At 43.7% G+C, this 14,371-nt stretch overlaps 1 protein-coding gene across 5 annotated transcripts in view; it reads left to right on the forward strand.

The window, feature by feature from the left end:
• The window catches only part of tafa5a (TAFA chemokine like family member 5a), a 160,875-nt gene that overhangs the window by 47,206 nt on the left and 99,298 nt on the right, over nt 1-14,371 (forward strand). The window contains exon 1 of one of the 5 annotated variants that reach the window (XR_003214549.1): nt 2,900-3,611. The exons of the other annotated variants lie outside the window; for them this stretch is intronic. The gene's annotated coding sequence lies outside the window, so the exon portion shown is untranslated. Of the gene's footprint in view, nt 1-2,899; nt 3,612-14,371 lie in introns of those variants that run through there. 5 annotated transcript variants of the gene reach the window in all.

Genomic DNA, 14,371 nt, shown 5'->3' on the forward strand with positions numbered 1-14,371 from the left:
AACTCCACCAATTTACATACAAAGTTTAAGTTTACAGGCTGTGGAGGAGATTCATGAATTTTCGAAAGAAACATTTCTGATGATGTCCAATAAAAGAAACCTTCAGGGTAATCTGCAGTAGGCATTTTGATTAGAGGAAGTAAAATATCAGTTTTGCAGTTGCTGTTTCCCCTGGGGTAGATGGATGGGTCAACAAAACATTAGCCTTTGACTTAAATATCTCTCTCCTCCGCTAACACTATTGTCTACAATCAGTCCTGGAGATAAAAGGTGCAGTATGAAAGACAATGACATCTGTGTAAGAGATCAAATGCATATTTCTTTTCTTTTTTTTTTAAGCCTAAAAAATCTTGCCATATATACACTTGCTTGCACAATGTTTAAAATATGCCCTCCCTCACCACGGGCATCAGGTGTTTTAGCAGATCTTAATTCAGGTTGGTTTCTGGCAGATATGCTGCAGCGATGTTTGGAAAATTAACACAATCGCTGCTGGCATCGAGGTCCATGTGCCATAGGATTTTTAAAACGTGGAAAGTAGAGCTTTATCTAGGATCCAGCACAGCTTCTGCACGCTAATGAAAACAGCATCTCTGACTCACATAATACAACATTAACTATGAGTAAATATAATTGTACATGTGAAAACTTACTTGAACTGCTTTATATATTCATAAACTCCAGTAACTCTTGGGTTTTTAGAAAACCCTACAGAAAAAATTGAAAAAAGGGATAGACATGTGAAGGAAGCAGAACTCCATCAACATTCTTGCTGTTTTATTTGAGTTACTGTACGCACTGTACAAATGGATGCACTGCCTGCAGATGCTGTTCCGTGCTGAGTGAGTGAGTGAGCTGAAGCCTCAGCTGCTCGCTCCAGAGTTTGTGGAGAAGCACATTTCTACTTTATAAATAACACAAAAGCCTAATTGCTGGTTGATGTAAAAGCTGCGCAGCTGAATTCTTTTCATGTTCTAAATATTTACTCACAGTTACGCAAATTGCTGGTGCCACCTTAAACTGGTAGTAAAAAAAAAAAAAAGAAGCTGTTCTTAGCGCTGTACATATGGTGGATGTTATTGCGTGTGGTTCAAACGTGCGAGGCGAGATGTCAGGGTTGCATAAAGATGGCAACCTCGTGAACAGCTGTAATTGGTTTCCTCTGACAGATCAAACCATCACTCTGTCTCGGAACATCCAGCTGTCAAACTTGACACACAGTTAGATTTAGCCATTTGCGCTTTCCAGGGAGTATAGACTTGTATCGAGTCCGCCGATGACAATGGCGGCTTTGTACACCCACACTGTCATGGGCACACATTCAGCCTCCTCAGCCCAAATCCATGTCGAGGTCAAGTCTCTGTTAATTGCTTTCCACAGAGTAGATGGATGGATCACGGCTTCAGTTGCCGAGGCTGGGAGGTGTAGGGAAAGAAAAAACACGCGTGTGGTAAGACACACACACAGAGTCTGGCACACATTTCAGCCAACGGAGACTGTTATCAGCTAATTAGTAGCAGTAACTGCAGGGGCCAACCTTATTGACACTGCAATGACGGTTTTCTGGTTTGAGTGGCACTGTCACTTCTCCAGCCGTGTCATTGTGATTCAATTATAAATACACAGATGCAGGGAACGGAACGTACAAACACCCCAAGGAGGAGACGCTGCTTTCAGATGCTGTGATCACTTGAGCGGCCATATGGGTTATTGTGTGCACACTGGCCACGCTCTCTCCCAAATGGCAGACTAAACTTCAGCGGATAAATAAATGAATGAATATTTATTTCACATTTCACATCACTCGGCAAGTCCCACATCGGTCGAGCCTCGAAAAGCAGACTGTGACAACACACAAACTGAAACAATGGCAGTGCTTTTTGTGCCGTGCAGAGGGGTTTAGGGTAAAGGATTACACGTGCCATTGTGTGGCCATTCAGCCTTGGTCATCCTCCAGCTGGATTGCTTTCATTCCCGTGATCATGATACCCATTCAAAGCTCCAATGATGAAAAGGGGACTAAATGTATTGTTTGTTAAGAAATTGCAACAGCATCAGCTGTTTAGATTGTTTTAATCAGAGGAATTTAGGCTGCACCTGTCATAGGTTTGCTGTTGGGTGTGTGGGGGGCGGTGAATGATTAAAAAAAAAAAAGCCTGAGGCTGAGCTAACTAGCCAAACCTGTTGCCTGTTCCAATATCTAAAAGGTCTGACTAATATGGAGGTATGCACAATTTCCAGTGCATTTTTTTTAAAGAAGAAAAATATTTGTACAGGCTCCAAAACTAAAATCAGCAGTTTTAAATTTCCTCTTTAGCCAGAAAATATACTCGGATCACTATTATTTATTTATTTATTCGTTGAGGCTAGCGTCTTTTCTTTTTCTTAGAGCAGCAGAATGTCTTCTGCTTTGAACCCGCAGGAGATTATTTGGGGAGTTGTGACGTAACCTGGAGCTAAGCAGAGGGGGGGAAACAGTGGATCACGTATGAGGGACAGAAAGTAAGATGTTCCCACATACCTGGCCGCAACTGTTTCTTATTAATCTGCTACATGATTGATGGGAGGATGCATGGGAAGAACCTGAGCAGAGAAGGCTGGGGGAGAATTGCTGACCACAGCGCCTCTTAATCTTAGATTTTGAATTGGGGTGTTTTCTGAACGGGGAATATCCTGGAGATGCATAGTTTATGAAACTGTATCGTTCTCGTGCGTAAAATGCCAAGAGTTGCACTGGACTGGAGGAATAGGGGTTCGGGGGTTGAGAGGTGGAGTGGGGGCGGGGGTAGAGAGAAAGTGACGGATCGGCCGAGCGATATGGTGAAAAAGTGGGAGAAAGAGAGAGAGACAGCGCGACAGAGAGAGAGAGAGAGAGAGAGAGAGAGAGAGAGAGAGAGAGAGAGAGAGGGAGGGAAAACGAGAGAGAGAGAGAGAGGCTGTGAAGCGACTTGGTTGGCAGTGTTCGCCTCTGTCTCTCAGGCAGTGGGAGAGATGTGCGTAACATGCAGCGGAGAGCGGTGATCATCTGCGCGCCGCAACGCCGTGGACCGCCGTGCGCACTCATAGACGGAGACACCGAGGGGTGCAGCCCGCTCTCCTGAACCCGTCGTGACCGACACTCCCGTGAAGCCAGCGAGAGACCCCTGAAGGAGCAAAAGAAGCAGAAGAAGAAGTGGTGTGAGGAAAGATGCCAGCCGCTCAGGCGGTGATTTGGGGTTAATCGCCCCTCTGTTTGGAAACCACTCTGACGCACCGGCGACGAAGCGAGCGCGCTTATTTTTGCGGAATCCCATCCTCCTTCCTTCTGTGTCACATCTAAAGCGGACTATCAAGTGGGGATTTTTTTCATTATTTATTTTTTTTAAAATTTTAACATTTTTCTTTGCACGAAAGCTGCATTCCATGGCCAACAGAATATGAGGCAGTGCGTGTCTGTGAGCTGAGGTGGAGTGTGCGTCTATCTCTCTCTCTCCCGCTTGCACGGCTGTCTCGGTCCGCCACAAAACCTTCCCACGCCAGGATGCAGCTGCTCAGAGTTGCGTGGGCACTGACCGGAGCGGCGATCTGCTGCTTTCTCATTCTCCTTATCCACTCCCGCCTGCTCAAAGAAGGTAATCACACCGAACTCCACCGATTTACCCCCTCAATCTGATCTGTTACAGAGCCATCCTCTGCCGTGTAGTTTATATGAAGTTTTCCGCTAAAAAAATACAAATACGTATATATACATATTCAAACATGATCAAATATCCCATTTTCTTAAGTGGCTCCGATACACAAAAAGAAAGAAGAATCCAATCCAGTTTGCACAAAAGCAAATTCATTAGCATGAGGCGCACAAGCGCTGCTGTGATTTCTATCCCACCTGCATTTCTGCATCTCTGCTCATCAACAAGTAATCAACCCGAATATGTTCGATTAACCAATATTGAATGCCAGAGGAGAAGGAAGAATTGTGCTCAAGGAAGAGGGGGTGAAAAAAAAGTACCACTAAAAGCAGTTGACTGTATGGAGATACTGATTTGTTTTAAGCGTTTTCAATAGATGGCACTAGAGTCTAGCTTTAGGGTAACATTGAGGTCAAGCGGTTCTAATGTCGTTCCATTCGCCTTTACATTGTGTTTTCAGACCCCCTTTTTTTGGAGTCGAAAGTCGGGTACAATTCCAATTCAGACCCTCGGTCACACAACTCCCAGCTTCTCTGTTGCTCTGGCTGCTGTGTGTCTGTCATTGCTGCCATGCTGTCTGGATGGCACAGCCTGCAGACGTGGCTGCATTGTGGGAAGTTGGTGCAGCCTTTTTGGGGGGGTGGGTGGGTTAATTAATTGAGTTCCATTTGCTGACATTCAGCTGTGAATGCTTTAATGAATCACAACTTAGCCGATGTCTCAGTGTGGGAGATTGTTCCGTGTAACCGGTCATTAATTCCACCTACAGTACACCGCGATATACACAAATCACATCTGTCTGCGGGGAGACTTTCATGCAGAGGTTGAGCACACTTACTGCTCAAACTCCTTATGAAAGTCAAATGGTGTAAGCTGGGGGAATTACTGCACTGCATAAAGCTGGCACGTAAAACAGCTCTTAATACTACCCTTACACATGTATACCCCGGGGCGAGCAGGGTCTGTTTGGCACTTAGGAACAGTCACGGGTTTTCCTTTGTGGTGATTTTTGAAAAGCGAAGGCTTGGAATGGCTCGCCATGCCCTCCCTGCCTCCAGCCCTGGGCAGATATTCGGGTCAAGCAGCAGCAAGCACTTCCCTCGCCGTGGTGAGTCCATGACTGCTTCTGGGTAGGAGTATGTCCAGCCATAGTGAAGGGAGTGAGGGGTGAGAAATAGGTCTGTCAGCCAAAAAATTTGAAGCAAGGGGAGTTGAGGATTCTGTACTGGCACATGTCCCAAAGCCACCCTTTGGAGTTTTAATTTACTGTGGCACACTGGCCTTACACAGAGGTCAAAAAGAGGATTGTGTGGCCACCTAACAGTACAAAAAAATGCTGCTTGTGGCCGTGTTGATGCGAGGGGATCTCATTAGATTCGGGCCATCAGCATTGTTGAGCTTGTTGACTGGCAAGGCAATATTTTTGACCTTCACCGCCGAGTTGTTTGCCTGTATCATGTTGTGCTTTTTACGCTGAGGTGTCGTTCCCCTAAGCCCGTGTTTTCCTGTGCTTTCTAACTTGACACAGAATAGCTTTTAAGTTTTGGTGGGGGGGGTGGAAGTCTGCTGGTCACTCTCTGGCAAGAGGCCACATTTAATTTCGGTTTGGGCTTTATTGAAATGTGGCACAGAGAGACGGAGGGAGAGGAGTGGTGAGAATATGCTCACTTTAGGCTACAAGAATGGCCAAGGTCAAAGCCTGCTCTGAGGCCTAATAATATGAACTGATAAAATGAATTCAAAGGAGTGCATTAGCGACAGTCTTTTGGGAATGAGGATAATGAAAGGCATGCACAAGGGACCTAAAAAAAGAACAGAGGCCTTTTAGTCTCGGCCTGCATATTCTTTCATTAAGAACATCGGGGTTGTCCAACACTACCATCTTTTAGTGTGAATTAGAACAAAAGAAAGCGGGGGGGAAGAAGTATTTTTAGTCTCCTCTCTATCATGTCACGGATTGATCGCCTCCTCTGTGCTTCAGTGCGTGAGGACGCTGAAGCTGGCTGTACAGATGTGCATGCAGGTGGTATATTATTTAAGGTAGCCTGTCAACAAGAGAGTTATTTTCATACCAGTGATTGTGAGCTTGCCAACTACAGATTGAAGATGGTGATTTGGGCTCATGGAGAAAGAATACGCCAGCTCTGTGTCAGCTCGTTAGGAAGCTGAACACACTATGAGCAGAAATATGCATTTAAGATTGGGGGGCTTGTACACCCCGTTGCGTCAGCCCTCTTGCATAATGTGGCACAGGATCTCCGCTCGCAGAGAGGCTTGGGTTTGGGATTGGAAACGTATTATGCACTCGGAATGTGGATGAATTTTGGGCCATAAATTTCTCACACTGTCCACTTCAATAATTCACACAATGAAGCGAATCCCGTTTCGCTCTTTATTGGCTGAGATATTTGTCACATGGCAATAGAGGGTCCGACAGGTTCGCAGAACAGCTCCTGGTGCAGAAATCCCCCGGCGAGTCCGGGACCATCGAGGCACGTGAAAGGTTTAGTTTGTGAAATAACATGTTAGTCGCTGTAATAAAATGGCCTGCATAATATGTTACCGTTATATCTGTGGTGTGCTTTTAAAGCTAAAAAGAGCAGCCTCTTTAAAACACCACTGGCTTGTTCGCTCTCAGTATTGGAGTAACATTGTGAAGGTGTACAAGAACAGAGCTTAGTGGCTTTATCGAAAATTCTCTTAAGTGTTCATGAGGACGCTTTAGAGCCTTTAAAACCTTAAAGACAAATTTGAATAATCTTGAATGATTAGTTTGCATCTTCTCCTTGATGTAACTGTGCCATGGATGGTGCCATATAGAAGGTTGTTTTCCCAAAACATCTAAAGCGTTGTGGGCCACATACATCCCACTCTGATTTCAAGTCAGCCGAACCAGCTTCTGTCAGGAGAAAGATGTTTAATTGCACATTTAATTCCATTTAATTTAAAAAATAACAGTAGCTTTCATTGTGTGGTTTTCTACATAATAAAGAAATGCTGCAGTGCTAAATAAAAGAGAGAAATGTATAGTATGGTAAATGTATGGAAAATTCAGCAAAAAGTCAGAAATCGATGCTCTCTGTCACATTTTTCAAAGATGTGGACCAGGTTGGCTGATTCTGGCCCCCGGATCTTATGTTTGAGACCTCTGATTGAAATGATCTTAGATGCACATTCGTTTGCAAGCATACCCACACAAACCATTTATTCTTATTTAAGTTAGTTTTTTTAATGAATAAGTCTTGAAAAGATGAAAGATTAAATGTCTCTGTGACAGGAGAGGAGCTGAATAGGTGTAGCACTCATAAAAACCTCATGTCTGCACAGCCCAGTGGCCTCTCTGTGTCCTCCACCTCCCTCAGACAGACCACCAGGCTGCCTAACAACTGCCATTATTGATCTTCAGGTAAAACCACAGAGTGAGCCATAATGGACCAAAGTGACAGATATACAGTGTGTGTGTGTGTCTGTGTGAATGCACTGCACTCGATGTCAGACAACCAAAATCATTTACAGCAGGTGCTCTAAAAAGCACAGTGAAGGGTATCCTCTTTTTTTTCCCAAACAAAAAGATGTGGATTAGAATGACATCCCGTGCTGTGGAGGCTCAGCTCGGAGCAGCCTCAGGCAGATTCGGGTCAAGCGGTGGCAAACTCGTGGTGTCATGCATGCACGTGGCCCGTGAAGGAAGGGGAGCCCTGTCACTTAGGACACCAGTTGAAAAAGAGAGGGTGTAATAGTGTAATAATAGACATATGAACAAACCATGAGTCTGCAGTCGGGGGTGATGTGCTCAAAACTCACATCACTGCCTGAAACGCAGGACACCCCTGTCTCTGACGTCGAGCTCTTTTGCTCAAATTAAACTGATTGCATGACAAAAAAAATCCTAGCGTGATCGTTTTTATGCGCCAGAGTTGTCAAACACTAGATGGTTATGTAACATACTAAAGATCTGCTCCACAACTGTTGTTTATATCGGCAGTTTTTTTTTTCCCTCCACTTTTCGTGCTATTTTGTCCTCCAGTTTCCTCCTATCGCTGCAGAGATTTCAGTACAAGTATTCAATTTCGTCGTGCCATCTGCGGATGCCGTGTCTCATTTCTCCATCTGAATATTAATTCTGTTTGTGCCACTGTAGCAGAATGCACAGTGTGCGCTAGGCACGGCATTTAAGAGGCGTAGCCGCTTTGCCAGCTATCACCTGCATCTAAAACCTGCCGATGGTTTAATTAGAGTGGAGGCCAGGGCGAACTGCTGCACGAGCTCCCACTCGAATGTGATTTTGAGATCCAGCAGCAGAGGTGCAGTCATTAAGTATTTCTTCCTTTTTTTTAAGCATCTATTATTAATCTGCAGAAAGGAAGGATTTTAGGGAACTTAGCCCCGAAGCACAGCTTTAGGCTCAAGTGAGATAAAGATAATATGCATGTATTTAATGCTGCAGTAATACTCCTTCAGCATACAGAAGCAGTGTCACAATCACCGTGTTTTACTTGGCAAATCCTTGGTGATTTCAAATCCCTCACAGCCATGGGGTACGTAGGTAAAAGCGGAGCATCTGTCTGAATGTAATCTGCTGTAAACTGCTCTAAATTGAACACAGTTTATCTTTAATGGTCAGTATCAGCTGTAATCCATAGGGGTGGCGCGCATTAATCAATTGCTTAATTGATTCATTAGTTAAGGGGTTTGTTAATTAAATCACTTCTGTGAGTCAATCACAGTTGCAGCAGAAGCCTGTGGTGGTTTTTTTCAAGGTAATCTAAGCCTGGTCCCAAACAAGCCCCTTGTGCCTTGTGTCCAGGGCCACTTTTCATCTGTTTGTGTGTGTGTGTTTGCTCATGGCACTGTTCTTCACGGTTCCTATTGATTGTGGGACAGTAAAAAGTGTGCACTATTGCACCCAGTTTTCCAAAAGTCCTATTGATTGCCTTTTGGCAGAGCTGTGGGACGATTGGCGTTGGCTTTTCTAATGAAAAGCTGGCTGCGAGGATCCTCTTAGGGTTCCGTTTTTTTTTTACTGGAAACACTCAGCGGCCTTTGGAAATAGCGATGTCAGAAAGACATCGCCCTTACACACTTCATTCGTGCCCTTCCACCCATGAAGTGCCGTGTAAAACTCCCCAAGGCCCTACCAATCCAAGCCTGAAGACATAGATTTGAGCTATTCTGTAAAACCTTGGATCAGCAAGGACATGCGATGAAACATCTTCCAAGCACATTAGTGTAATAAAGATGCTGGTGCTTAAAAAAAAGTGTGCCACACATGTTAAATTATGGCCACACATCAGGAAGCCACAGAGAACAGATTGTTAGGTTGTGCTGCTCTTGGGTGTAAAAAGTGGTGAACAGCGTAAAGGAGCTGAGTGGTTTAAGTAACTGTGGCTGCATCTTTGAATAAAACTCATCCAGAATATCTCCTGGTCACTTCGATCTAATAGAGCTTGGCTGTATAAATTAATCATGGGTGCATTTGCACGCGCATAAAATGAAAGTGAATGGTGGAGTGTTTGGCAGTAGACACCCAAACTGAGGAGTAGGACAAGAAGAAGGAGGGCCAGTAGTTTGAGAGGTTAGAGGCAAGCGGAGCCATTTGTCTATCGACTTGTCAGCTGGTGGGAGAGAGATCCTCTGAGATCAGCATTTTCCTCAGAGGAGGGCGGATTCCTGTGGGTCTGTTCTTGCAACACTGGCAACATGTCCATCATGACCATCTCTCAAAGAGAAGCTGGTCCCGCCCCTTGGATGATCTAACCCGAGTCAGTGGATTCATCATGATATACTGTGCGAGCTGAAAGAGTGCTGATTTAAGGGAACTGAGCCTGTCCATTTTATTCATAGGCCAACTCTCCAGACTATTGATTCCCTGACCACCAGGGTGCTTGAGAGTGATACATCCACACATTCTTTAGGAAATGATGGGTGAGAAGTGTGCTTACCCTTCTGCCTTTTCTATTTGTGCCTTCCTGCTGTGTCAAAGGTAGCGATGAGGTCATCCCGAGGTTGGATCAATCGCCGTGTCTCTGTTCATCTAGCCGATCGATAGCTGCTTAAGAAGTTTGATCTTCTGTGTGCGTGAGATCACAGTCATTCAGTCAATGGATTTCGAAACTAGCGTTTTTTTTCTGTCTTCACAAAAGCTTGGCCCCCAAGGCCATTGTGACACAAATTTGGTGTCTGCGATAACAGGCTCGGTCATGCTTTATGGATCCGCTGCGTTCTAACCGTTTTTCCATTTCCATCTGACAGAAATGTAGGTTTAATCTGACATTAGGCGGGCTATAGTGCATTAGCTTTTTGTGTCAAAGGGGCAGAATATTACTGATGCTATGCTGCTCCACCAAAACAAATTGCATGTTACTCTTTAGAAAACTAATGGAGGCTTTATCGATTCGAACAGGGCCAGCCACTTGCTTTGTCTCGGCTGTCAGATTGTGTCTAAAGCAATTTCATAAAGATCATTATTTTCTTTCTCAGGATGTCTTGCAGCTAAACAAGATCCTCCCTCGTTCATTCCTGCTTTTTATACTGCTTACGGCAGCAGCTCTTATGGTCCAATTGAAAATGAATTAGAATAGAATGACACATAATGAAAATCACTAAAAAACATTGGCACGTCACATCCCCTTAGCTTGTTGCACCCTTGAATAGATTGCTTGTGGGGTTCCAATTCCTATTCCCGTTCTTACGCAGTAGAAGAAAATGGGTTTAGCTCACTGTAAAGGACAAACCATATCATTATGGGTCATAACAAGCAGTGCCACTCATTTATCTTCTAATGGCATTAAAGCATGCGGCGAGAAAGGTGCTGACATGGATGTTAGTCATGCAACGAAGCAAGATAAGTCATCAGGTTTGCTGCTCGTACGGTGATCATCATTGACATAATTGATGTAGCGGGCAAGCATTGCGGTGTCAAACTGTAATCCAGCAGGTTGCTTGAATAACATTATTCAAATGATCGCATGCTTTAGCTTGTTTACTCACTGGAACTGTCTTTGTTCTTCCAGTTGTGAAGAATTTTAAATGCAGAAGGAACCTGTTGCCACTCCATTACACAGTGTAAATAACTTATAACTTATAAAGAGACTTATCTTCAGCTGATAAAAATTTAAAAAATTGGGGTTTTTCAATTGTAATCCTGATTTTTTTAAGTTGTAAAATGTCAATAATAATAATCCAATAAAACAAAATATAATTAAAATGTAATATATAATATTTAAAACCATATTTAGATGATAATAGGAAACAGAAACTGTATCAAATAATGTAATGATGAAGTTGCTGTTTTTTGAACAAATAGATCTATGTTTTTCATTTGGTTGCACATTTACCATAGTTTCTCAACATGTCTTTTTAAAACAACATTCTCTGGGTTTTCTTATTTGGAAAATCAGAACAATTTCTGTAGTTGAGAAACTTCAATGTCCCCACTCTTGTTTAGTTGTTCATAGCCTCCGCTGTTTCATTTAGGATATCTTACTATTACACAATAAATCTCTCTCTGCCTGTGTGTTTGTTACTTTGTCTACAAGCTCCGCCCACGCTATCAGGAGTTGAGCAATCAGCCACCCATCAAGAGACTAAGATAGCCTGTTTTTAGCACTTATGCACCTTTGACACCTTATAATAGCATTTTATCATTTTCATTTCATGACAGCAACATCGTATATTCACAAAACCTGAATTATAAATGCCTAGCAACCACCTAGTAACAGGCAAAATTGACCCATTTTTAACATATAAACAACATCTACCACACTAGTGAAGCAGAATGTATTTTAAAGTTGTCCCACTGAGCTCAGTCTAACCACGCCCAACAATCAAAACGACGTCTGGATGGCAGCATGTGGTGCTCCAAAACCTGTATGTATCATACAGTAAAAAGGCAGATTCTGTGCTGGAGGATGTAGCATGCATGATTTTCAAACAGAATTTCACATTTTGATTAGTCCGACCGCAGGATAGATTTGTACTTCATTTCGGGCCGTCCGAAAAGAGGCAGGGTCCAGAAAGGAAGTGTTTCTGGCACTGACCCACACAGCCTTTCACAGCGTTGTAAAACCCCAACTTCTGAAAGATTCAGCCTCTGGGAGGCTGCTTTTTTGCCTAATTGTATTACTAATTAAGCTAACTTGTTGTGACAAGTTCCACCAGGTATTTTTAAACGTTACATAACCTTTTCAACCATTTGGCCTTCTATTAAAAAAAAACAGTAAAATGTCCCAATTTCAACTTTTTATGTGTTCTTTCTACATAAATACCTAAATCTAATAACAGTTCACAAACTGTAATATTCTGTTTTTATTCACATTTTACCAAATGTTTGAACCTTTTTGAAAAGGTGTTGTATATCAGAGAATAGACTTCAAATAGGGCACCCTAAACAACCACTGAAGCCTGTTTTTGCATCTTTTTCCAGGCTTGGCCTCGCTCTCTGCATCTGTTAATAGTTCTTTTTTACAGTTACATCGTTGCGACTGCTAGCCCTGCTAGGGCCGTAACAGCGACATATAGTCTTATGCTTATGTTTACAGCTCTGTCAATACAACAGCAGCGAGGGGTGGGAGAAAGAAAAAAAGGAAACCAGCCAGCAATTCTGCTTCATCACAATCATTACGGTCCATTCCACATGGGAGAAAGGAACTTCATTATTGTACCTGCAGGGACTGTTAAAACCAAACTCATGAATACAGAAAGCTTTCTTCCATGGCGTGTTGTTTCTTTACAGTGCTGCTGCTGGGGAATGTTTAAAGGCACATTCTTCACATAAAAATAATGCATATATAGTATACACGCTGTGTACACAGTCATTTACAAGGCATGATGGGTATTTGCTGCTATGGGTGCTAAAGCAGCCTGGACTTCGTAGCTGTCTGAACTCAGATTGTATGTATGTATTAAGCAGGGCGAGGAGGGTCACTGCTTTCCCAAACCTGGTGTTTCATCATCTGAGAAGTAATGCACATTTTTCTACTTGGTATGCATTGATATCCATCGATGTGTCTGACTCTTTTACCACTGTGCTTTCCCCTTTCATAACACTGACTTCGCCAGTCTCCCCTCCTCACACAGAGGTTGCCCGTCCTCCGATATTTTATATATATTATTGGCAAGAAATTCACAGTGAGGCCAAGAATCAGATATCCCCCAGATAGCATTTCTCCGCACAGTGCGAAACAAAAAAAAAGGAGGTGGGGGGGAATCATATTTTAATAATGATATGTTCAGCAAATGAAATATGCCAGGTTTGCACATTTGCCTTGCTGAACAGACAATAAATTATATCTTGTGCTCTGCCACATAAGCCCAAGGATAATACCACATCCAATGAGAAAGGAAATGGGGCTTGTGGGATGCAGGAAACAGAACGCCCTTGCCTGAAATCAAACGAACGGAGAGAGGAAGCATTGACATGTAGGTCCTGTCGGTGCGGTTTACCTCCTGAATGTGCTTTCTGTCGTGCCTCTGAGCGCTTTGGTACGGCGAGGTCGGTATGTAAACACGTGGGCTCTCCGTTTCTTGCAGATAAACGTCGAGGCCACAGGCATCTGCACATGTTAAGTTAACATGCAGAGGTGGGGTGACAAATACAAACGCAAGCATATGCATACGCAGGGGCTGCAAGTATACACCGGAGGTTGACAGACTGTATGGACTATCTCGTGGCTGCTTTAGTTCATTGCAAAGCAAATTCCTGTAGCTCCAAGTCTAATTTATCAAACAGACTGTGTGAGTGTGTGGCATGGTGTGTGTGTGCCTCTGTGCGTGTGAAGTTTCATCATACATTCAGAACACACACACGTGCTGTTCTCCATGATAGTGAATAAATGCTTGGAGCGAGTGTAGATGTGCACACATGCACACACACACACACACACACACACACACACAACACACACACAGAGGCACAGAGGCAGCCATGAATACATATGCATACACCGCCACAAACACACACACTCACACAGAGTGCCGCAGGTTCTTAGGGGACTCCAGAAAGGATGAAATATTGCTGCAGAGGCCACACACACGCACGCACACAGTCCACAATGAAGCACTCACAAAAATAACAGTATACACACACTTCGAGGTATTGCTGATGAAATCTTGACAAAGACGGGGGATGTGTGTGGACAGAGCGGCGTCAGCTACCACTTCTAGATGTCAGCGGCTTCATAACCTGACACATAACATGCATACACACACGCACACAGCATCCGCAAAATGTTAGCATCATCTGTCATTTGGTTGCCACCCATTGACAGATACAGTTCATTCCAGTTATCACGAACACTTGACATAATCTCCCGTTCAGTCATTCACACACACACAAACATACACAGCCTATAAGACATGCAGGCAGACCAAAAAAAAAAAAAAAAATGCAGAGCTGACATCATGGAGGCAGGACAGAAGTAAAACCAGCAACATCCCGGCCCTAATAGTGTCTGATAGGTAAACAGAGCATAGCCACCCACCTGCCTTTTAGCCCAGGTGGAACCACTTGAGCAAATTGCCTCCTTAATTGATGGACTTTAACTGGTTGCTGTGTGCTAGCTTGTGTGTGTGTGTGTTTGTGTGTCTGTGACTGCTGGGGTTTGTGCTGGTGCCTGTGGCTAGGGGAGCGGTAATAGTGGAAAGAGGAATCTGTCAGCCGGTAATGAAATAATTGGCACAAACGGTTACACACGCGAGCACCC

Source organism: Oreochromis niloticus, linkage group LG17 (assembly GCF_001858045.2).
Source record: "Oreochromis niloticus isolate F11D_XX linkage group LG17, O_niloticus_UMD_NMBU, whole genome shotgun sequence".
Taxonomy (NCBI): Eukaryota; Metazoa; Chordata; class Actinopteri; order Cichliformes; family Cichlidae; genus Oreochromis; species Oreochromis niloticus.